The sequence below is a fragment of the Chlorocebus sabaeus genome, chromosome 7 (genome assembly GCF_047675955.1).
Source record: "Chlorocebus sabaeus isolate Y175 chromosome 7, mChlSab1.0.hap1, whole genome shotgun sequence".
Lineage (NCBI taxonomy): Eukaryota > Metazoa > Chordata > Mammalia > Primates > Cercopithecidae > Chlorocebus > Chlorocebus sabaeus.
Genome location: NC_132910.1, coordinates 74,770,483 through 74,793,369, shown reverse-complemented (window position 1 = coordinate 74,793,369; position 22,887 = coordinate 74,770,483). Strand labels below are relative to the sequence as shown.

The following is a 22,887-nucleotide window of genomic DNA, read 5'->3' as shown; positions in this document are numbered from 1 at the left end:
TTTTCCAGGTACTTTTTTTTTTTTTTTTTTTTTTTTTTTTTTTTTTTGATGAGAGTCACTCTTGTTCTTGTTGCCCAAGCTGGAGTGTAATGGTGCGATCTCAGCTCACTGCAACCTGTGCCTCCTGGGTTTAAGTGATTCTCCTCCCGAGTAGATGGAACTACAGGCATGTGCCAGCATGCCAAGCTAATTTTTGCATTTTTAGTAGAGATGGGGTTTCACAATGTTGACCAGGCTGGTCTGGAACTCCTGACCTCAGATGATCCGCTGCCTTGGCCTCCGAAAGTGCTGGGATTACAGGCTTGAGCCACCATGCCCCGTCTCCAGGTACTTTTAACATTCTTTTAGCATTGCACTTTTTACTTTACACCACACAGTTACTTATTTGGGTACATTCATCTCTGAGACACAGAGCACCTGAAGACCAGGACTTTTTCTTATTTATCTTTATGTTGCTAGTATAGTGCCTGGCATATAACAAGAGATCAATAAGTATTGGTTTTATAAGAGAAAAAGAAGGTGCAATTTAGAGAGTTCAGAAAAAATATTTATAATAAAAAATTATTAATAGAGAAAGGATTTCATACATACTTGAACATCTACCAAATACTCCTATCTCTTAATAGAACATGTCTAAGTTTGTTAACGAAGGAAGGAGTATATTTGTTTTAAAAAGCTGGAATTGCAAAGGCACAGTTTTTAAAAAGAGAGAGAAAGAAAAAAGGCAAGAGTATCATATCACTGTACAGGAGGATACTCCTTCATCCACATAAGAGTGTTGACCAAAGGATCCCTAAAGACAGACTTTGTCATCAAAAGAAGGACATAAATGTTAAATGTGAGGGGAAAAAGTGGGGAAGTCTCACGATGAGGTTGGGAGTGACTGCAGAAACAGCCCCATAAGACTTCTAAGAGAAAACAGAAGGTACATCAACAGAGAAAGGCAAGGATGAGACTGAATCAAAACAAACACTCGTGTCATAGCATGATTTTCACGGCCACAATACAGAGTAGGAGTTAACAATATTGACACTGAAGTCTGAACCTCTAGATTTAAGTTCCACCTTCCTCATTCGGCGACTATGTGAACTTAGGAAAATTACTTATCCTCTATATTACTTACATTTTAAAAATGGGGGCAATGATAGCATTTACCTCATTGATTGCTAAGAGGATAAAGAGGAAGAGTTTTTAAGGATTTAGAAAGCTGCCTGTCAAAAGGCATCTTGAGAATCTTCCTCCTGGTGGACTCGTCCTGGCAAAGTGTGTGCTGTGCATGTTGCAACATCATAGTCTTCAGAGCTCAAGATGAAGATTCACAACTACAGAGTAGCCCCTCCTTTAAACAAACCAACCAGGACGTGACACCCAGCGAATCCATCTGAACATATACTGATCTTCTTTTGTGTGGAAAACTTAGAAAAAGTAAGTGAAGCCGCAGGGACAGTTTGATCCCCACACTATGGAACAAAGGAAATCAAACTCTTCAGTAGACCTGGACAGGGAATATCACAGGTGATGGTGCCCCCATGGCTCTGCCATTCTTAAATTGATACCACAAAATCAGCAGTCAACTATACAGGACAGACATACGCTTTGAAGCAAAATAGACCTTGATTTAAATCCAGCCTCTAACCGTTACTATAAGAATGAACCTCAGATAGGCCTGAGCCTTGTAAGAGATACCATTCCTAGGAAACTGACCTTTGATTCACCCAGTCCCACAAAAAGCACTCAAAAATATGCTGAGGTTATTTCATACCAGTGACTTGCAGATGGTCATATAGATTAAAAAAAAAAAAAAAAAAAACTCATCTGGCAGAATCAGAATCATCACACTGTGTAGCATGCATTGAGTGCACCTGTACCCCCATCTGGGCGTCAGCTAAACTGCCTCCTACTTTGTGTAATTGGTACCATAAGCTTCCACATCCTTTGTGATTAAAGAAACTTCACATCCTTTAACTTATGTCTTTGGTGCCTCTCCATCAATCATTTCACTATTCTGTGATTGCACTATTGTGACAAGCCCACATTATCTATATGACCCTAGACAAATTACTTAAACTTCTGAGTCCCAATCCCTCATCGGCAGTACATGGTATGTAATAGCAGTTTAACAAATGATAGAAATGATTAAAACATGATTTTTCAACCATCTCTCAACTGCAACATCTTTTATCTTTGTTTATACTCTTTCTTACTTCATATGCTTAATCATTCACCAAATCACATCAATTCAAGATATTTATTCTATGAGCCTTCTTTTTCATATCCATAAGTTTAGAAAGCACTATATATTCTACCCCTCACCTTCTTGGAAATTTACAAAACATGTTGCTATTTAAAGACTAATAATTCCTAAAGAAAATAAACAAGAATTTATTTAACTCAATATCTGTCAAATGGTTGCCTCTAGAACTGTTTTTTGGCTCCCTCGTAGTACATCTCTTCACAACTTTCAAAATTGATGTTCCATGGGACACAATTTGAAAAAACCAGGTGTACATACTGAAGCCAAAACTGCCTAGTCTGAAACCCAATAGTCTTTGCCTCAACCCTCTAATCTGAGCAAAACCTCCATTATTGCATCATCTTATCAATTTTCCTTCATAAAATCTCTGCCAAGCTTATTTATTAATTCTTTTCTGAATAAGTTCTGTAATTTCTACATTCAACTTTTTCTACCCAGCCCCTCACCCTTTGCCCGCCCCCCGCGGCCAATCTGGAATGCTAATGCCCCTCTTCTCACCCACTCAAATCCTATCTGTCCCCTGAGACTCAGCTAAACCTAACCTCCCTTAATCATTGAGGTCTGAAGGACCTTCTTTAACTGTACCTGTAGAACAATTAATGTGACTTTTAAATATTTCTTTTGTTATTTAAAATATGAGCATTTTGATATATTTTTATCTCTTTAACTAGAGTAACTCCTCAATCACATCTCCATATCTTCATTTACCTTATAGCATCTGACACAGTACCAAACACATAACATTAACTCAAAAACTATCTGTGGATTTGCTTTAAGGAAAATTGTCTTCTCTCTAATAATGTAAATAGGTATGAAGGACTTTTGCTACTGCACGGAACCATATACTTTCAGCACTCTGTGGTGGCTACAGTAAGTTAGACAACAAAAATATTCAAAAGCCAGATTGAAAAGCTTTGAAAAGAAATTAAGTTATTCTGAAACGTTACTTCCATTACAAACTAAGAGCAAAATATAAGCCATGAAAAATTTGACCTAAGAAAAGATTCAGGATAAAGGCAGTTTTTAACCTAGCTCTACAATAATAAATAATGATCCCAAATATTGATGTTTAGTGAGGATAGTAACAATATATTTCTAAATAATTTTATTTAAAGTTGATTCACTTTTATCTTGATTTAGGTATAAAACAAAGTAGTCAAAATTTACAGTCTTTATATTTATACTATAATTGTCTTTTTAAAAATCTGCCTGTATTTTTTTTACAAAAGAAATCTGCAGTATTTCTTTTTCACAAGAAATACTGCCTACTACCAGTATCCCTCTTGTTATTCTCACCAAACATGGCAAAATTCTAGGATTTTAGATCTATGTAGGAATTCTAACCAATGATCTTAGCCCAAGCTATTTAGTCACCCAGATGAAAACAGTTGTGTGGTTCTGTGTCTGCTTTCTCACTCCGCTGCATGGGGGAAATTCATACAAACCTAGGGCGAGCCCAGTTAGCATACTGTTTTTATCTCGTTGTGTGTTTATAAAGTAGTAATTCTAAAAGTAGATATTCCATGTGTGGGAAAGTATGGTGAGCTCACAATGAAAATGAAATTTATTACTATTCAGAGATTTGGGAGAAAAGTCAAACATAAAAGAGACAGAGTAAAGTGGCAAGTCACTGCAGATTAAAGGTCAGTATTCTTATAGAAAACATTAAACAGTGCAGTTTTGTATGAAATTAACAGGGTTTCTGTTCTGATTTTGATTAATTTTAGCTTAGAAACAGGAAGTTTCTGCTGTTATTTTAGCTAATATTTTTCAAATGTGTTGCCTCATCATGTAACTATTTAAAATGTTTCACTGAAAATTAATACAATAAAAGTAAGAAAGCAAAATTCATTCAGAACTTCATTAACAAAGAAAGATTGTAAATAGTCTTTCTTCCAGAAGAAAAAAGGTTGAATACTGTCCCTAATGGAACAAAAAATTGTACAGAAATCTATACGTAGTGCTTGCATATAATGTATATGACATATTACATAAAACAATTTTCATACACATTTGGGATGATTCATTTACAGAATAAACTTGTATTGGATATATTCTTTATGAAATCTACTGTTTGTAGAACACATGGTCTTGAACATGGTAGAGGACCTTGGTTTAACAGCAGTTGTGGCCAAAAGACAAAGCAGAGAATCCTACAAAATAATGCATACATACATTAAATATTTTGTTCTAACTCAAAACATATAAATGTATACTCATTTGCATATCTTTTAATGTTGGGTCAAAGTATTTTTTAATTTAAAATAAGATAAAGGAATCCATCCTTTATCTTTCTAGCATGAACCACACTCAAAATGCAATGTTTAAGATTTCCATTTGCACTGTTTAAAGAGAAGACTTAAATATATTTGAGAAGCAATCCAAGTATATACCTTTCCTAGATGTTTATAATTTCTTACAATATTTTACAGTTTGTCTTGGTCTCAACTAATTCGACAGCAATTTTGTTAGTATCTGTCTTTAGTCAGTCTTCAAAGCAACACTTTTTTTGTTTGTTTTGTACTTATATCCCATTAATTTCTCTAATTAAATTATATAATTTCAAAAGAAAATACATCTGGACTAGGTTTTTCTCTAAAGATACTGTCAAAATTGACCTTAGTCTTATAGAATGGCATTATCAGGCAAAAATAAGATTTTTGTCCATGTCTACCCAGCCCTTATAGAGATAGAAAATCTCTCTCACATCTCACATTTCTTCCTTCTATAACTATAACATTTCTGGCACACTGGTGAATGTTTAGTAAATAGCTGTTGACTGAAGGAGGGAATACAAGTGATTATCTAATCTTTACTACACATGCATGAAGCTGTGTATTGCTAATCCTTTTATTAGGCAGCATGGTATAATAAAAAGATCATGGATGTTGTGGTCAAACAGACTATAGTGAAAATGCCAGTGTTTGTGACTTCTGGCAAATTATGTAACCTCTCAAAGTCTTGATCTTTCACCTATATAATGGAATGGAGCCAATAATATCAACCTCAAGGAGTTACTATGAAGATTAAATAACATAATATATTGAAACAGTGCCCCAGATGGGTTCTCTGGGAAGCAAACTCTGAAATGGAGTTAGAATGTGGAGTGTTTATTAGAGAGTGCTCTTAGGATCAGCACCAGTGAAAGGTTAAGGAAGGAAACAGGATTAGTCAGAGGGAAAATTGAGCTTTGATGCAAGCCTGATGACAGCCATAACTGACTCCATAGGGAGCTTCAGAACTAAAATGAGCCATCAGAATTTTCCCCTTAGGCCAAAATGGCAAACCTTTCATATTTACTCCTTGGTCAGTCACTGGATCTGGGCCACACTCCAAAGCGTTTGACCTTCAGGCAAGGTGGCTCATGTAGCTAAGAAAATTTCTGTGAACAGCTCTTCCAGTGGCTGGGCAACAAACCTTAGTTGATGGGGATCTGGGCATCCAAACTCCATATGCATCACACAGGGCATGGCAAATGATATCAGAAAAGCAAAGTTCCCTTACCTCCTTGCCTTGCCAGCATCAGTCCCCTCTCACACTAGCCGGAGTACCCACTTGTTTTGGATCTTTTCCCAAGACACTAACTATATCCCCATACCCTCCTTCTCTTCTGGGAGAAGTTTCCACCTCTTGGCCTTTTAGCATTGGAAGCACCACACCCAGGCAATTTACTATTTTCCCTATCTCAGCTAAACATGCACTTTCTCCCTTTGCCTTCACCAGTTATTGAAAGCACTTATATCTTTTCTTGGATGCAAAGTTAGTTACTTTACAAGTGTATTTCTTTTACGTATTTGTTCATCACATGATCTTAATTTCTCTGTTTGCATACTTTTAAGGGTCCTGGAGAGCAGTACTGCATCTAACACTTTATAGCATTTTAATTTTTTTTTTATTATACTTTAAGTTCTAGGGTACATGTGCATAACATGCAGGTTTGTTACATATGTATACAGCATTTTAAAATTTTGATGTATGCACCAAGAGGCAGGCACCGTCACTTCAGCCCTCAACAGACATCCAATACATACTTTTTGAAGACCTCGGAAACTTCTGCAACTCCCATAGCAGCAGCTTCTAACCAGAGTTCACATTGCAGAAGTTTAGAAAACTGGAGAATAACTTGAGCCCTTCTGAACTAAAAATTTTTCTGATAAGTAAATTGTGGAGTTCTGTAGGCTCAGAATATATCAGTGATTTTAAAAGCCAAGCAGAGATTTGGTTAAGGGTGGCGAGGGCCTGTTGCCACCTCGGATCTGGGTCAGCTGGTCACCTCATAGATGAAACCCCTTGCCCTGGACCTCCTCTCCTTCTATGCACAGTACTTTCTCTAATGTCCTCACCCTAACCTATAATCTCCTTTATTGACTTAATTTTGGAGGTTCCGAGGGGTACTTGTTTTGCAATCAAAAATTAACTAAAGGAATGAAATGAGGATCATGAAAACATTCAGAATAATCAGAGGATAGAAATATTTCTGAAAATCTGCCTCATTCTCCTAAAATTGAGATTATGCTATCCTTAGCCTTGTGGCAAAATAAAAATAAAAACCCGATCAAAGTAATCAACGACTATACTATTTCTGAAAATAGTCCAGCATGCAGCCATAAAAGGGATAGTTTGAGTCTTTTCACTGATAGTAATGACATGACATCATCCTCCTGTAGAATGGCCACTTTGGTGGGGGAAGGAGAGTTCTGTTTTGTGTTATTTACAGCCAGTGTGCTGTTAGGACCAAGTTAGGTGTTTTCAACAATGCAATTAAGCACTGAATTTCATCCTAGTTCTCACTGTGTGTGTGTGTGCGTTCCCCACAGTAGCTGCTGTTAAAACATCTGAAAATCCCTGGAGGAGGAATAGGAGGGAAAAAAAAAGAGGAAGAGGGAAAGGAAGGTGTTTGGAAAGAGAAGGGGAAAGGAGGAAGAAGAGGAAGGAAGACGGAGGAGAGAAGAATGGTGTGGAGAGGGAAGGAAGAGAAGAAAAACAGTCTCAGAGAAAACCAGAAAAGGAATGGAAACTCTAAAGGTGGCCAAACCCTGGAGAAGTTGTCTGCATGGGCACATACCTGTTCGTGTGTGCATGCTGCTGTTCATGTTGCTCAGCTGTACTATAGACAGCAAGAAGTATGTAGGGAGAATGAACATGTAATGAATTCTCATGGGTTCTCTTTATGTGCCATGCATTTTATGTACCACAAACTCTTGGCGCTTACCTTCTGCACACACAACAGACTGGTGAAATAAACATTATTGTTATCTCCAATTTACAAGTGAGGAAACTGGGACTCAGATGGGTAAGTAACTTGCCCAAGGTCATAGAAACAGCAGATGGTGAGTTAGGATACAAATCCAGTTCTTTTTGGCTCAAAAATCTTTGCTCCCAATAGAAGAATGTTTAATTTTCATTACAGATTTCATAATCTGTTTTATCAATCATTGTGTTTTGTATTCTTGGCCATGAAATGGAATATGTGGCAGCAAAAGTTAGTCATTTGGAGCTGTTATTGGATTAAGTCCTTGACACAATGACAGCTGCACCCAGGACAGTACCGTTGTAGAATACTGTTTCTCCTCTTTGATATTGAATGTGTTGTGGTTGGTTATGTCTGAGGATATTAGGAGTGCAATAGAAAGAGACAGTCAAGCCTCTCATTTAAAAAAGTATTAAGAGCTGTTAACATGAGATCTATGCTCATAACAGATTAACAGATTTTATTATTTTTTTTTTTAGAAGGATTCTTTTTTTAGAAGGATTCAACCTGTCACCAGGTTGGAGTGCAGTGGCACAATCTCAGCTCAGCTCACTACAAACTCTGCCCCGTGGGTTCAAGGGATTCTCCTGCCTCAGTCTCCCAAGTAGCTGGGATTCCAGGCGCCTGCCACCACAACCAGCTAATTTTTGTATTTTTAATAGAGACAGGGTATCTCCATGTTGTCAGGCTGGTCTCGAACTCCTGATCTAAAATGAGCCACCCGCCTCGGCCTCCCAAAGTGTTGGGATTACAGGCATGAGTCACCATGCCCAGCCCATAACAGATTTTAAGTATACAAAATTTTATCTATAGGCACAATGTTGTAAAGTAGATTGCTAGAACTTATTCATCTTGCATAAGTGAAATTACATACCAACTGATTAGTAACCCCCCATTTTTCCCTCCCCCCATTCTCTGACAACCCTGATTCTATTATTCGCTTCTATGAGTTTGACTGTTTTAAATACCCCATATACATTGAATCATGTAATATTTGTCCTTCTGTGATTGGTTTATTTCACTGAATATAATATCCTCAAGCTTTATCTATGTTGTTGCATAGTGAAGGATTTCTTTCTTTTTAAGGCTGAATAATATTCCTTTGTATGTGTATACTACAACTTTTTAATTCATTTATGTGTTAATGGAACTTGAGAATATCTCTACATCTTGACTATTGCAAAAAGTACTGAAATTAACATGAAAGTACTAATGTTTCTTCAAGATCCTGAATTCAATTCCTTTGGATAAATACCCAGAAGAGAGACTGTTGGATCACAAGGTTGTTCTATTAATAATTTTTAAGCAACCTCCATATTGTTTTCCATAGTGGCCATACCATTTTGTATTCCCATAATAATGTGCAGTTTCTCCAAATTATCACCAACATTTGTTGTCTTTTGGGATTTTTTCAATAAACAAACAAGAGAACCTAACAAATATAAGGAGATATCATCACATTGTGGTTTTGATTTGAATTTTCCTGTGCATGAAACATTCTCCAGGATAGCTCACATGTTAGCTTATAAAATAAGTCTTAACAAATTTAAGAAGACTGAATTCATACTGATTATCTTCTCTGACTACAATAGAATAAAACTAGAAATCAAGAAAAGAATGAAAACTAAAAAATTTAAAAATATGTGAAAATTAAACACACACCCCTGAGGAACCAATGCTTAAAAGAAATTAAAAGAGAAATTAGAAAACATCTAGATACAAACACACACACACACACACACACACACACACACACACACACAACATACCAAACTTATGGAATTCAGAAAAAGCAATACTAAGAGGAAAGTTTATAGCAATAAACACCTACATTAAAAAAAAAATCTCAAATAAAGAACCTAACATTATACTTCCAGGAACTAGGAAAAGAGGGTCAAACTCAACCCAAAGTTATAAGAAGGAAGAAAGGAAAGATAATTGTAGCAAAAAAAAAATTTAATAAAGAATAAATAAACAAGTTTTAAAATCAACAAAACTTGACTTTTTGAGAAAAAAATGAAAAACCTTCAGCTTATAAAATAAGTGTTAACAAATTTAAGAAGATTCAAATCATACTGATTATCTTCTCTAATATAAACCTTTATATTAGACTTATAAAAGTAATATTAGAAATAAAAAATGAATCATTGCAACTGATTTCATAGAAATAAGATTATAAAGGACTACTGTGAACAATTACATGCCAACAAACTGGATAACAAGAAATGGATAAATTCCTAGAAACATACAACTTACCAAGACTAAATCATGAAGAAATAGAAAACCTGAAAAGATCTGTAACTAGTAAGGAGATTTAATTAGTCATTAAAAACCTCCCATCAAAAAAAAAAAAAAAAAGCCCAAGACCAGATGACATCCTTGGTAAATTCTACCAAATACATAAAGAATTAATTACAATCCTTAAAACTCTTCCAAAAAAATTAAAGAGGAAGGAATACCTCCAAATTCATTTTACAAGGTCAGCATTACCTTGATACTAAAGCCAGACAAAGACACCACAAAAAAAGAATACGGGCCAATCTCGCTAATGAAAATAGATGAAAAAATAAAAGGATTGTACACTCTAACCCATGAGAATTACTCCTGAGATGCAAGGATTGTTTAATATGTGAAAACCAATTAATCTTATGTACCACATTAACAGAATGAAGGATAAAATCCACACTATCATCTCAATAAATACAGAAGAAACATTTGATAAAATTCCACGCCTTTTTGTTATAAAAACCTTCAACTGGTTAGGAATAAAGGGAAATTACTTCAACATAATAAAGACCACATACAAAAAAAGCCACAGGTAATATTATACTCAATGGTAAAAACTGAAAGCATTTCTTCTAAGATTAGGAACAAGGCAAAGATACCCACTGTTGCCATTTCTCTTCAACAAGGTACTGGAACTCCTAGCTGCAGCAATTATACAAGAGACTTTGATAGACATTTCTCCAAAGAAGAAACCCAAATAGCCAACAGATATATGAAAAAATGTTCAACATCACTAGTCATCAGAGAAATGCAAACCTAAACCACACTGAGATATGGCCTTCCATTTTATAATTACCTGATAATCAAAGGGCCCCACAATGTGATACCAAAGGCAGTATCAAGGGTAAGTCAATGACCAGAAGACCTAAGCCAACACAACTTGAACAAATTTTTTTAAAAAATAAAATTATAAAAGGAAAGTACAACATTGAGAGGGAAAAAGCTTACACCTACAGGAAAAACAGAAACAGAAAATATGCAAAAGAAAACTGTTGACAAAAAGAATAAAATACCTAAAAATATAGCTAACTAGGGAGGTGACAATCTCTCCTCCTTGTAGAGATCTTCAAACCACTACACTGCTCAAATAAATCAGAGATAACAAAAACAAATGGAAAAACAATCCATGCTTTTTAATAAGAATCAATGTCATTAAAATGGCCATACTGCCCAAAGCAATTTATAGATTCAATGCTGTCCCCATTAAACTACCACTGACATTTTTCACAGAACTAGAGAAAACTATTTTAAAATTCATATGGAACCAAAAAAGAGCCTGAATAGCCAAGGCATTCCTAAGCAAAAAGAACAAGGCTGGAGGCATCACGCTACCCAACTTCAAACCATACTGCAGAATTACAGTAATCAAAACAGCAAGGTACTGGTACAAAAACAGACACATAGACAAATGGAACAGAATAGAGAACCCAAAAATAAGACTGCACACCTACAATTATCTGATCTTCCACAAACCTGACAAAAACAAGCAATGGGGAAAGGATTCCATATTCAATAAATGGTGTTGTGATAACTGGCTAGCCGTATTCAGAAGACTGAAACTGGACCCCTTCCTAACACCATATGTAAAAATTCACTCAAGATGTATTAAAGAGACTTAAATGTAAAAACAAAAACTATAAAAACCCTGGAAGACAACCTAGGCAATATCACTCAGGACATAGGCACAGGCAAAAATTTCATGATGAAGACATAAAAAGCAATTGCAACAAAAGCAAAAATTGACAAGTGGGATCTAATTAAACTAAAGGGCTTCTGCGCAAAAGGAACTATCAACAGTAAAGAGACAACCTAGAAAATGGGAGAAAATTTTTGCAAGCTATACATCCAACAAAGGTCTAATATCTAGCATCTATAAAGGACTTAAATTTAAAAGAAAAAAATCAAACCCATAAAAAAGTGGGCAAAGGACACAAACAGATACTTTTCAAAAGAAGGCATAAATGTGGCAAAAAATCATATGAAAAAATGCTCAATATCACTGATCATTAGAGAAATGCAAATCAAAATCACAATGAGATACCATCTCAACCAGTTATAATGATTATCATTAAAAAGGCAAAAAAATAACAGATACTGGCAAGGTTGTGGAGAAAACGGAACACTTATACACTGTTGGTGTATTAGTTCAACCATTGGGGAAGACAGTGTAATGATTCCTCAAAGTCCTAAAGAAAGAAATATCATTCGACCCAGCAATCCCATTACTGGGGTCCATGGCTGGGAGACCTGAAGACAGACCTCATCAGAGGACTCTTTGTAGACATTCTCTAGCACTGGCCCAGAACCAGGTAGCCCCACTGGGTGGCTAGACCCAAAAGACTAATAATAATCACTGCAGTCTGGCTTGCAGGAAGCTGCATCCCTAGGGGAAGGGGAAGTGCACTACATCAAGGGATCACCCCATGAGACAAAAAAATCTGAACAGCCATCCTTGAGTTCCAGATTTTTCCACTGAAATAGTCTACCCAAATGAGAAGGAATCAAAAACTAATTCTGGTAATATGACAAAACAACGTTCTATAACACCCCCAAAAGACCACACTAGCTTCCCAAAAATGGCTTCAAAACAAGAAGAAATCTCTGAATTGCCAGATAAGGAATTCAGAGGTTGATTATTAAGTTACTCAAGGAGATGCCAGAGAAAGGTGAAAACCAACTTAAAGAAATTTAAAAAGCAATACAGGACACGGATTAAAAATGCTCCAGAGGAACAGATATCATAAAGAGAAAACAATCACAACCTCTGGAAATGAAAAACACACCTAGAGAAATACAAAATGCACTGGAAATTTCCAACAATAGAATCAAACAAAAGAAGAAAGTACTTCAGAGCTCAAAGACAAGGCTTTCAAATTGGCCTAATCAGACAAAGACCAAGAAAAACATTTTTTTAATTGAACAAAGCCTCCAAGAAATGCGGGATTGTGTTAATCCTCCAAACCTAAGAATAATTGGTGTTCCTGAGCGAGAAGAAAAATCTAAAAGTTTGGAAGACGTATTTGAGGGAATACTTGAGGAAAACTTCCCTGGCCTCACTAGAAGTCTAGACATCCAAATACAAGAAGCTCAAAGAACACCTGGGAAATTTATCACAAAAAGATCATCACCCAGGCACATAGTCATCAGGTTATCTAAAGTCAAGACAAAGGAAAGGCTCTTAAGAGTTGTGAGGCAAAAGCATCAGGTAACCTATAAAGGAAAACCTATCACATTAACATCAGATTTCTCAGCAGAAACCCTACAATCCAAAAGGGATTAGGGTTCTATCTTCAGCCTCCTGAAGCAAAACAATTGCCAGCCAAGAATTGTGTCTCCAGCAAAACTAAACTTCACAAATGAAGGAGGGATAAAGTCTACTTCAGACAAATAGATGCTGAGAGAATTCACCACTACCAAGCCAGCACTACAAGAAATGCTAAAAGGAGTTCTAAATCTTGAAACAAAACCTAAAACACACCAAAATAGAACCTCCGTAAAGCACAAATCTCACAGGGCCTATGAAACAACAACAGAATGAAAAAAAAAAAAGGTATTCCATTCAGGCAACAACTTGCACAATGAATAAAACAGTACCTCATATCTGAATACTAACATTGAATGTAATTGGCCTAAATACTCCACTTAAAAGATACAAAATGGCAGAATAAATAACAATCCACAAACCAAGTCTCTGCTGTCTTCAAAAGACTCACCTAATGCATAAGGACTCACATAAACTTAATGTAAAAGGGTAGAAAAAGATATTCCATGCAATGGAAATCAAAAGCAAGTAGGAGTAGCTATTCTTATATCAGGCAAAACAGACTTTAAAGCAACAACAGTTTAAAAAAACAAAGAGGGACACTGTATAATGATAAAAGGATCAGCCCAGCAGGAAAATACCACAATCCTAAATATATATGCACCTAACATGAGTGCTCCAAAATTTATAAAACAATTATTACAAGACCTAAGAAATGAGATAGACAGCAACACAATAATGGTGGAGGACCTCAGTATTCCACTGACAGCACTAGACAGCTCATCAAGACAGAAAGTCAACAAAGAAACTGTGGACTTAAACTATACCCTAGAACAAATGGACTTAACTGATATTTGGAGAACATTCGACCCAATAACTGCAGAATACACATTCTTTTCATCAGCACATGGAATATTCTCTAAGGAATATGATAGGCCACAAAATAAGTCTCAATAAATTTTAAAAAATTGAAATTATATCAAGTGCCCTCTCAGACCACAGTGGAATAAAATTGGAAATTAACTCCAAAAGGAACCCTCAGAACTATTCATGTAGACGGAAATTAAATGATATGTTCCTGAATGATCTTTGGGCCAACCATGAAATCAAGATGGAAATTAAATAATTCATTGAGTTTAGCGATAATAGGGACACGACTTATCAAAACCTCTGTGACACAGCAAAAGTGGTACTAAGAGGAAGGTTCATAGCATTAAATGCCTACATCAAAAAGTCTGAAAGAGTGCAAAGAGACAATCTAAGGTCACACCTCAAGAAACTAGAGAAAGAAGAACAAACCAAAACCAAAATCAGCAGAAGAAAAGAAATAACAAAGATCAGAGCAGAATTAAATAAAATTGAAAAAATATATATAAAATACAAATAAAACACAAGGCTGGTTTTTTGAAAAGATAAATAAAATTGATAGTACACTAGCAAGATTAACCAAGAAAAGAAGAGAGAAGATACAAATAAGCCGAATTAGAAATGAAACAGAAGATATTACCACTGATACCACAGAAATACAAAAGATCATTCAAGCCTACTATGAACAACTTTACACACACAAACTAGAAAATTTACAGGGGATGGATACATTCCTGGAAATATACACTCTTTTAGATTACATCAGGAAGAAACAGAAACTCTGATACACCAATAACAAGTAGCGAGGTTGAAACAGAAATTTTGTAAATGCCAACAAAAAAAAGTCCAGGACCAGATGGATTCACAACTGAATTCTATCAGGCATTCGGAGAAGAATTGGTACCAATTTTACTGAAACTATCCCAAAAGATAGGGAAAGAAAGAAGCCTCCATATATCATCATATGAAGCCAGTATCATCATAATACCGAAAGCAGAAAAGAACATAACCAAAAATGAAAACTACACACCAATATCTCTGATGAATATAGATGCAAAAATTCTCAACAAAATGCTAGCTAACCAAATCCAACAGCATATCAAAAAGATAACATACCACGATCAAGTGGGCTTCATGCCAGGGATGCAGGGATGTTTAACATACACAATAAATGAAATACATCACAAAAACAAAATTAAAAACAAAAATCATATGATCATCTCAATAGATGCAGAGAAAGCATTTGACAGAATCCAACACCCCTTTATGATTAAAACTCTCAGAAGAATTGGCATAGAAGGGACATACCTCAATGTATGAAAAACCATCTAGGCAGGCACGGTGGCTCATACCTGTAATTCCAGCACTTTGGGAGGCCAAGGCAGGTGGATCATGAAGTCAGGAGATCAAGACCATCGTGGCTAACACGGTGAAACCCCGTCTCTAACGAAAATACAAAAACAAAATTAGCCGGGCGTGGTGCTGGGCACCTGTAGTCCCAGCTACTAGGGAGGTTAGGCGGGAGAATGGTGTGAACCCAGGAGGCGGAGCTTGCAGTGAGCCGAGATTGTGCCACTGCACTCCAGCCTGGGCGACAGAGCAAGACTCCATCTCAAAAACGAAAAAAAAAATCTACAACAAATACACAGCCAACATAATACTGAACAGGGAAAAGTTGAAAGCATTCCCCCTGAGAACTGGAACAAGACAAGGATGCCCGCTTTTGCTTCTACTATTCAACATAGCACTGGAAGGTCTAGCCAGAGCAATCAGACAGAAAAGAAATAAAGAGTATCCACATCAATAAAGAGGAAGTTAAACTGTCACTGTTTGCTGACGATATGATTGTATACCTAGAAAACCCTAAAGACTCATCCAAAAAGCTCCTCGATCTGAGAAATGAATTCAGTAAAGTTTCACGATACAAAATCAATGTACACAAATCAGTAGTACTGCTCTACACCAAAAACGACCAAGCTGAGAAGCAAATAAAGAACTCAACCCCTTTTAGAACAACTGCAGAAATAAAATAAAACACTTAAGAATATACCTAACCAAGAAGGTGAAAGATCTCTACATGGAAGACTAAAAAACACTGCTGAAAGAAATCATACATGACACAAATGGAAACACATCCCATGCTCATGGGTGGATAGAATCAATATTATCATAGATGTCACTAAAAATGACCATACTGCCAAAAGCAAGCTACAAATTCAATACAATTCCCAACAAAATACCACCATCATTCTTCATAGAACTAGAAAAAGTTATCCTAAAATTCATATGGAACCAAAAAAAGAGCCTGCATAGCCAAAGCAAGACTAAGCAGAAAGAACAAATCTGAAGGCATCACAGTATCCAACATCAAACTATACAACAAGGCTATAGTTACCAAAACAGCATGATACTGGTACAAAAATAGGCATGTAGACCAATGGAACAGAATAGAGAACCCAGAAATAATGCCAAATACTTACAGCCAACTGATCTTTGACAAAGTAAACAAAAACATGAAGTGGAGAAAGGACGCCCTATTTAACAAATGGTGCTGAGATAATTGGCAAGCCACATGGAGAGGAATGAAGCTGGATCTTCATCTCTTACCTTATGAAAAACTCAACTCAAGATGGATCAAAAACTTAAATCAAAGACCTGAAATTGTAAAAATTCTAGAAGATAACATCAGAAAAACCCTTCTAGACATTGGCGTAGGCAGAGTTCATGACAAAGAACCCGAAAGCAATTGTAACAAAAACAAAGATAAATAGATGGGACCTAATTAAAGGAAAAATCTTCTGCACAGCAAAAGAAATAATCAGCAGAGTAAAGAGACAACCCACAGAGTGGTAGAAAATGTTTGTAAACTATGCATCTAAGTACTAATATCCAGAATCTACAAGGAATTCAAACAGATCAGCAAGAAAAAAATAATAATAATCCTATCAAAAGTGGGCAATGAATATTAACAGAATTCTTAAAAGAAGATATCCAAACAGCCAACAAACATATGAAAAAATGCTCATTAATACTAATTATCAGGGAAATGCAAACCAAAACCACAATGGGACACCACCTTACTCCTGCAAGAATGACCATAAGTTAAAAATCAAAAAATAACAGATGTTGGTGTGAATGTGGTGAAAGGGGGACACTTTTACACTGCTGGTGGGATCGTAAACTAGTATAGCCATTATGGAAAACAGTGTGGAGATTCCTTAAACAACTAAAAGTGGAACTACCATTTGATCCACCAATCCCATTACTGGGTATCTGCCCAGAGGAAAAGAAATCATTATATGAAAAAGCCAATTGCACACGTATGTTTATAGCAGCACAATTCACAATTGCAAAAATATGGAACCATCCTAAATGCCTATCAACCAACCAGTGGATAAAGAAAATGTGGTATATACATACCATGTAATACTACTCAGCCATAAATAGGAATGAAATAATGGCATTTGCAGCAACCTGGATGGAGACCATTATTCTAAGTGAAATAACTTGGGAATGGAAAACCAAACATCGTATGTTCTCAATTATAAGCGGGAGCTAAGCTATGAGAACGCGAAGACATAAGAATGATATAATGGACTTTGGGAACTCAGGGGGAAGGGTAGAAGGGGGGTAAGAGACAAAAGACTACACATTGGGTACAGAGGACACTGCTCAGGTGATGGTGCACCAAAATCTGAGAAATTACCACTAAAGAACTTTTCCATGCATCCAAAAACCACCTGTTCTGCCAAAACCATTAAAATAAAAATAAAATTTTTAAAAATTCATTCAAGGATTATGTAATTACAGATTTATAGAGAAGGCTAGACATTTAATGAACTTAAAATAATTATGAAATGAAAACAGTTTTTAAAAAAAATCTATTTGAAGTGGAAAACAATGATTTATAATAATTCCATGCCCATTAACTGCACCAGATCTACTAAGGTCAAGGATTCCAGCTACACAATGGTCAAAATATTTGTTTGATGTTTTTTGTCTTCCAAACGTTTCTAGGAACAATATTCCTTTTCAATTATTCAAGTCACCCTGGTGCCCACTGTAATCAAACCAGTGTAAACACATAAATTTGAAAATTAATCTCTCTGTCTTTTCAAAATAGGGTACTGTACTGGCCTAGAAAGTAAGAGATTTCTGGAATTCCCAATTTGCAAGCAGGTATAAACCCTGAGAAATATTTTCTTCCTTGCTAAACCAGAAGAGATCTACCTGAAAAGAAATAATGTTTTGTTAGTTTTTTTTTTTATTTTATTTTTTTAAATTATGCTGTTGCAGTTGGGTCACCACCAATGGAATGTACATTCTGACCTGGTCATCAGTGATGTTATTCATCTGTACCAGGACTAACTACTCCAACCTGGCTGCCCACATACCCTAATCCCCACTGGGTCAGCCAAACCTCATTCTCATTCTCTACTGAACTGTCCTTTGTCCCTTGCATGTTGTTTATTCTCTGAAATGTCATATACTCCAAAATATCTTTCCTCATTTTCCCCAGTTCTTAAACTCTTAGTCTCATCCCATGCTTCTCTCAACCCCTCTCTCCTATCAGCAGTTTCCTGTTTTGAACAAACCAATTAGCTAAACTAATTTAATCTAAGAGCTAACATTTTAAATTGACTATTAAATCAAATGATTTTATGAACTGAGACAGCTTAAGGAATTATGGGAGTATAGGAGCTATCCCAGTACCATTCCACATACCCTCTAGACTAAGTCCAGTCACTCCCCTGTCACCACCAGCTCCTCCCCCTGGCCAACAGCAAATATTTAGGAGGTTAACTAAGACACAGAATGTATTCGACTCTATGGTCAACTCTATGGGTCAGAGATAAATTGTTGGTATTGTTATTAGACCTGGCATCAGGGTCACTTCAGCTTTATGCTTCAGTTCCTTGCTACACAAGTTTGGTGCACAGACCAGCAGCATCAGCATCTCCTGGGAGCTTGTTAGATGTGCAGAATATCTGGGTGCCACCTCAGGTCCATTAAATCTCCAAGGATTTGCAGATGCAGTAAAGTTTGAGAATCTGCTGTAATTTACAAAGCTAAATATCCCTAGCAAGTTTTTAACACATACTACGTGGTTGCACTAAATGTTTAAGTTGATATCCTGCTCTTTTTATTAGTAGGAAACATGGGGATATCTTCAGAGCACCTTTGGTCCTATCTGGTCCATATGAAGTAATGGAAGAAGAATGTTCTGGCAGCAGAAACAACGGAGGCTGGAAGCAAGCTTTGCTCTGTTACCCCCGTCTGTTGGCAGCAGCTTTCGGACTGCAAAAGTGAACTTTCTGGTTTCACCCTTCACATCATGTTATAGTCATTAACAGCAGAATGATATCTGGACTGCACATAGGCACAGTATCAACACCTTGGCTATGTATTATGATACAAACACAAAACCAAACCTAAGGGATGTTCCATATAATTGCTCCAAATGAAAAAAAAAAAATGCCCAGGCACAATTCTTTGCTGGGCAATTCTATTACAAAGATATATAGAAAAATCTTGTTCTCCATAGCAGCTGTCCAATAATTTTTTCATGTTTATTTTATATTTTGGGATGTAAAAAACAGGATAGAGGTGTAGAACGAATGTATTGGTGATACCGATAAGCCAGCCATATCACCTAAAATGAAAGAATTGTGACAATTGATAAGTAATCAAATTAAGTATCCTGTTTGATTCATGTCCACAGGAATGCAATTCATTAAATTATAGTGGTTATGTAGCCCCATGAAAGTTGGTGCCATGCCATCAGCCAGGGTTCTAGTCTTCTGGTTCGCATTTGGTAACAAAGAAAGAGAATTTCTGTAATTCCATCAGCAAAACCTAGTGGAAAATTTGCAAGTTTTCTGCCTAAAACTCTCCCAGCCAACCTAAATACAGAATAGCATGCAGTATGTATCTCTGCATAATTTTTAAAGACCAGAAAAGGTATTATAATGGAGTTATAAGGGAGATCAAGAGAGATTGAAAATTATAACAAAACTCAACCATTGTGGAAGACAACGTGGCAATTCCTCAAGGGTCTAGAACCAGAAATACTATTTGACCCAGCAATTCCATTACTGGATATATATCCGAAGGATTATAAATCATTCTACTATAAAGACACATGCACACATATGTGTATGGCAGCACTATTTACAATAGCAAAGACTTGGAACCAACCCAAATGTCCATCAATAATAGACTGGGTAAAGAAAATGTGGCACATATACACCATGCAATACTATGCAGCCATAAAAAAGAATGAGTCCATGTCTTTTGCAGGGACATGGATGAAGCTGGAAGCCATCATTCTCGAGAAACTAACACAGGAACAGAAAACCAAACACCGCATGTTCTCACTCATCAGTGGGAGTTGAACAATGAGAACACATGGACACAGGGAGGGGAACATCACACACCAGGGCTTGTCATGGGGTTGGGGGCAAGGGGACGGGGAGCATTAGGGCAAATATCTAATGCATGCAGGACTTAAAACCTACATGGTGGGTTGATAGGTGTAGCAAACCACCATGGCACACGTATACCTACGTAACAAACCTGCATGTTCAGCATATGTATCCCAGAACTTAAAGTAAAATAAAATGAAAAATTATAACAAAACACATTCTAGTCTAGCAAAAACAGTAGCCTGGTCAAGGCTACGTCATAATAAAATATTTTACCATCATCCCCCATGTACTGAGCACCTTTTCTTCCTCTGGGTTTTCTCATTCAAAATGTGAATGTTATATGTGGGATTTTTTTTCAAAAATTTCCACATTGGCTTTTCCCCACTGGTTTTGGTGGCCTCATTAAATTAAGAGAAAACAACTGTTTACAAATAAGAATGTGTATCAACTTTCAACCTGTACATGTATCTATCAACCCATGCTTAAGTACCTACAACTAACAATATCAAGAAAGGTGCACAGAAAAAAAATCAGACACCAGAGCCCATGAAAACTTGGTATATATAATGTTTTGTTTTCATAAAAATTTGTCTTTCTAATTCCCCTAACTCTAGCCCATAGTTACTTTTTCTACAGCTTTATGCTGGAATACATACCTTAGGTTACTATATGTTTAACACATTCACTGGGCAAGAATTATGTCTTTTAAATTTTTCCTACTGCATAAGTTAAGAGTTTGGTAAAGTGCACACAAAAGCAGTCAATGAGCACTGGTTTTTGAAAGATTTATGAAACTCTCATAATTTTTTGAGGTATGAATTTAAAAGGAAGTTTTTTGTATGAAGAGAGAAGGTTAAGTGTGTGTAAAAGAGTAGAAATGCTATTGCTCATTGAATGTTACGATCAGCCCATGTAATTCAACTGTATTTATATGTATGAAGGACACTGAAAGCAAATTCTTGGCCTGAGTTGCTTGAGGTCCTGGACCTTCGGGGCACCCATCCAGAAGGAAGAACTTGTCTTTCCCCTTATCCTTGTTGACTTTGACCTAATCAAGGAAGGTGCTGACCCTCTCACTGGGCTTGCAGGCAAATTTCCACCTGTACTCATCATACGCATTTGTCAACTACTCTGAAAATATAGAGAGAGATAGAGACAGAGAAGAAAAGAGAGCAGTAGATAGAGGGAATAGCCCCTACCTCCCACACTACTTACCAATATAGTTTAAGAGATTTAGCTCAAGCTGTACTATCTTTATTAATGCCATCAAGAAATTTCTATCTCAAGCTGCCTTTATCTTCATAGCTTTTTCCTTAACTACAATATCCTTTTTTTGTTTTTATGCATGCCAGTTGGGCTTAGTTTATTTAGCCTTCTCAGGAAAATGTACACTACAATACTACAGAAGACATTGAACTTCCTAGAAAGCGCTGTTCAATTCTGATTCTTCATTTTTCCTAATAAGCTGTCTTATTCAGTTGCAAGAAAAGTAGTGGGTAGGGTAAACAACCTTTAATTTAACCACTTCTCTGAATTTTGAAAATGATTTTAAATTATTCCCTGCTAATTTGGGGAAAATTTTTAAGTAAGGTACTAAAGAACTCCTAAAACTCACCCAGCAGTGAATTTTCAAAACAAGAGAATCACAGATCCACTACCAACTTCACAGTAGATGTGTATAAGTTCTTCCCAGAAGGTTGACTACCTCTGGCATTGCTAAATCAGGAGGGGACAGCCCACAACTCTCCCTTTGGCAGCAAGCACCTACACACAGTCATCAGTACAAAAAAGGAAAAAATGAAAACATCCTCTGTTTTGCCAAAAGATTGTCTCAGTGTCTCCTCCATCCAGGGACCCCTACGTCTTCTCGAGTCCAGGACCCGCCTGCTTAATTCCTTAGTATGGAGAATTCTTGCTAGTGTATAGCTTTTTCTAGGGACTTGACCTTTTCCTTTCTAACTAATGACACCCAACACCACCTTACTCTATGAATTAAGTGTCCTTCCTTTAGTCTGTCTAAAGCCAAACATACCCTCCAAGCCCTTTCTGCCAATTCATCCTCTGTTCTTTTTAACTTAATCATTCCTGCTCTCCTACTGCCCCAGAGTGTCAGCATGCCATGAATTTGTACTCTATGAGAACTAGCTCTTCCCATACAAAAGACATTGCATGCTTTTCAGAATCAATCACACACAAATTATTTAAAGAGTCCATGTAAATACACACTCCAATATTAATGGAAAAGTGGTGTCACTGCTGAGACTTCTCCAAAGACAAATTTGTAGTGAAAAGCTTTAAAAGGCGAGAATGAATGGAACAGTTTCTCCTATATTAGGCTCATCTGTTTGGCCACAGAGAGGTTGAGACTCAGCCGTGAAACAGGCCATCAGGTAGTGAACACTCCACTTTCTTTTCAAGTCCATTTCTGTGGCCACCACCGACCGCATAATGCCTACAGAAGGTTAAGCCGCGTCACTGAGATTGGCACCACGCCCATTGTCTGCTCCACTTGCAAATACCTTCTTAAACCACCTTATAT

The 22,887-nt window shown here is 36.5% G+C and overlaps 1 long non-coding RNA gene across 7 annotated transcripts in view; it reads right to left on the bottom strand.

Annotated features, from left to right (window-relative positions):
- Window positions 1–22,887, bottom strand: part of LOC119621742 (uncharacterized) — a 472,197-nt gene that overhangs the window by 175,691 nt on the left and 273,619 nt on the right. For 5 of the 7 annotated variants that reach the window (XR_012093424.1, XR_012093425.1, XR_012093428.1 and 2 more), the window contains one exon: window positions 15,273–15,363. The exons of the other annotated variants lie outside the window; for them this stretch is intronic. This is a non-coding gene — a long non-coding RNA (uncharacterized lncRNA). The remainder of the gene's footprint in view (window positions 1–15,272; window positions 15,364–22,887) is intronic. 7 annotated transcript variants of the gene reach the window in all.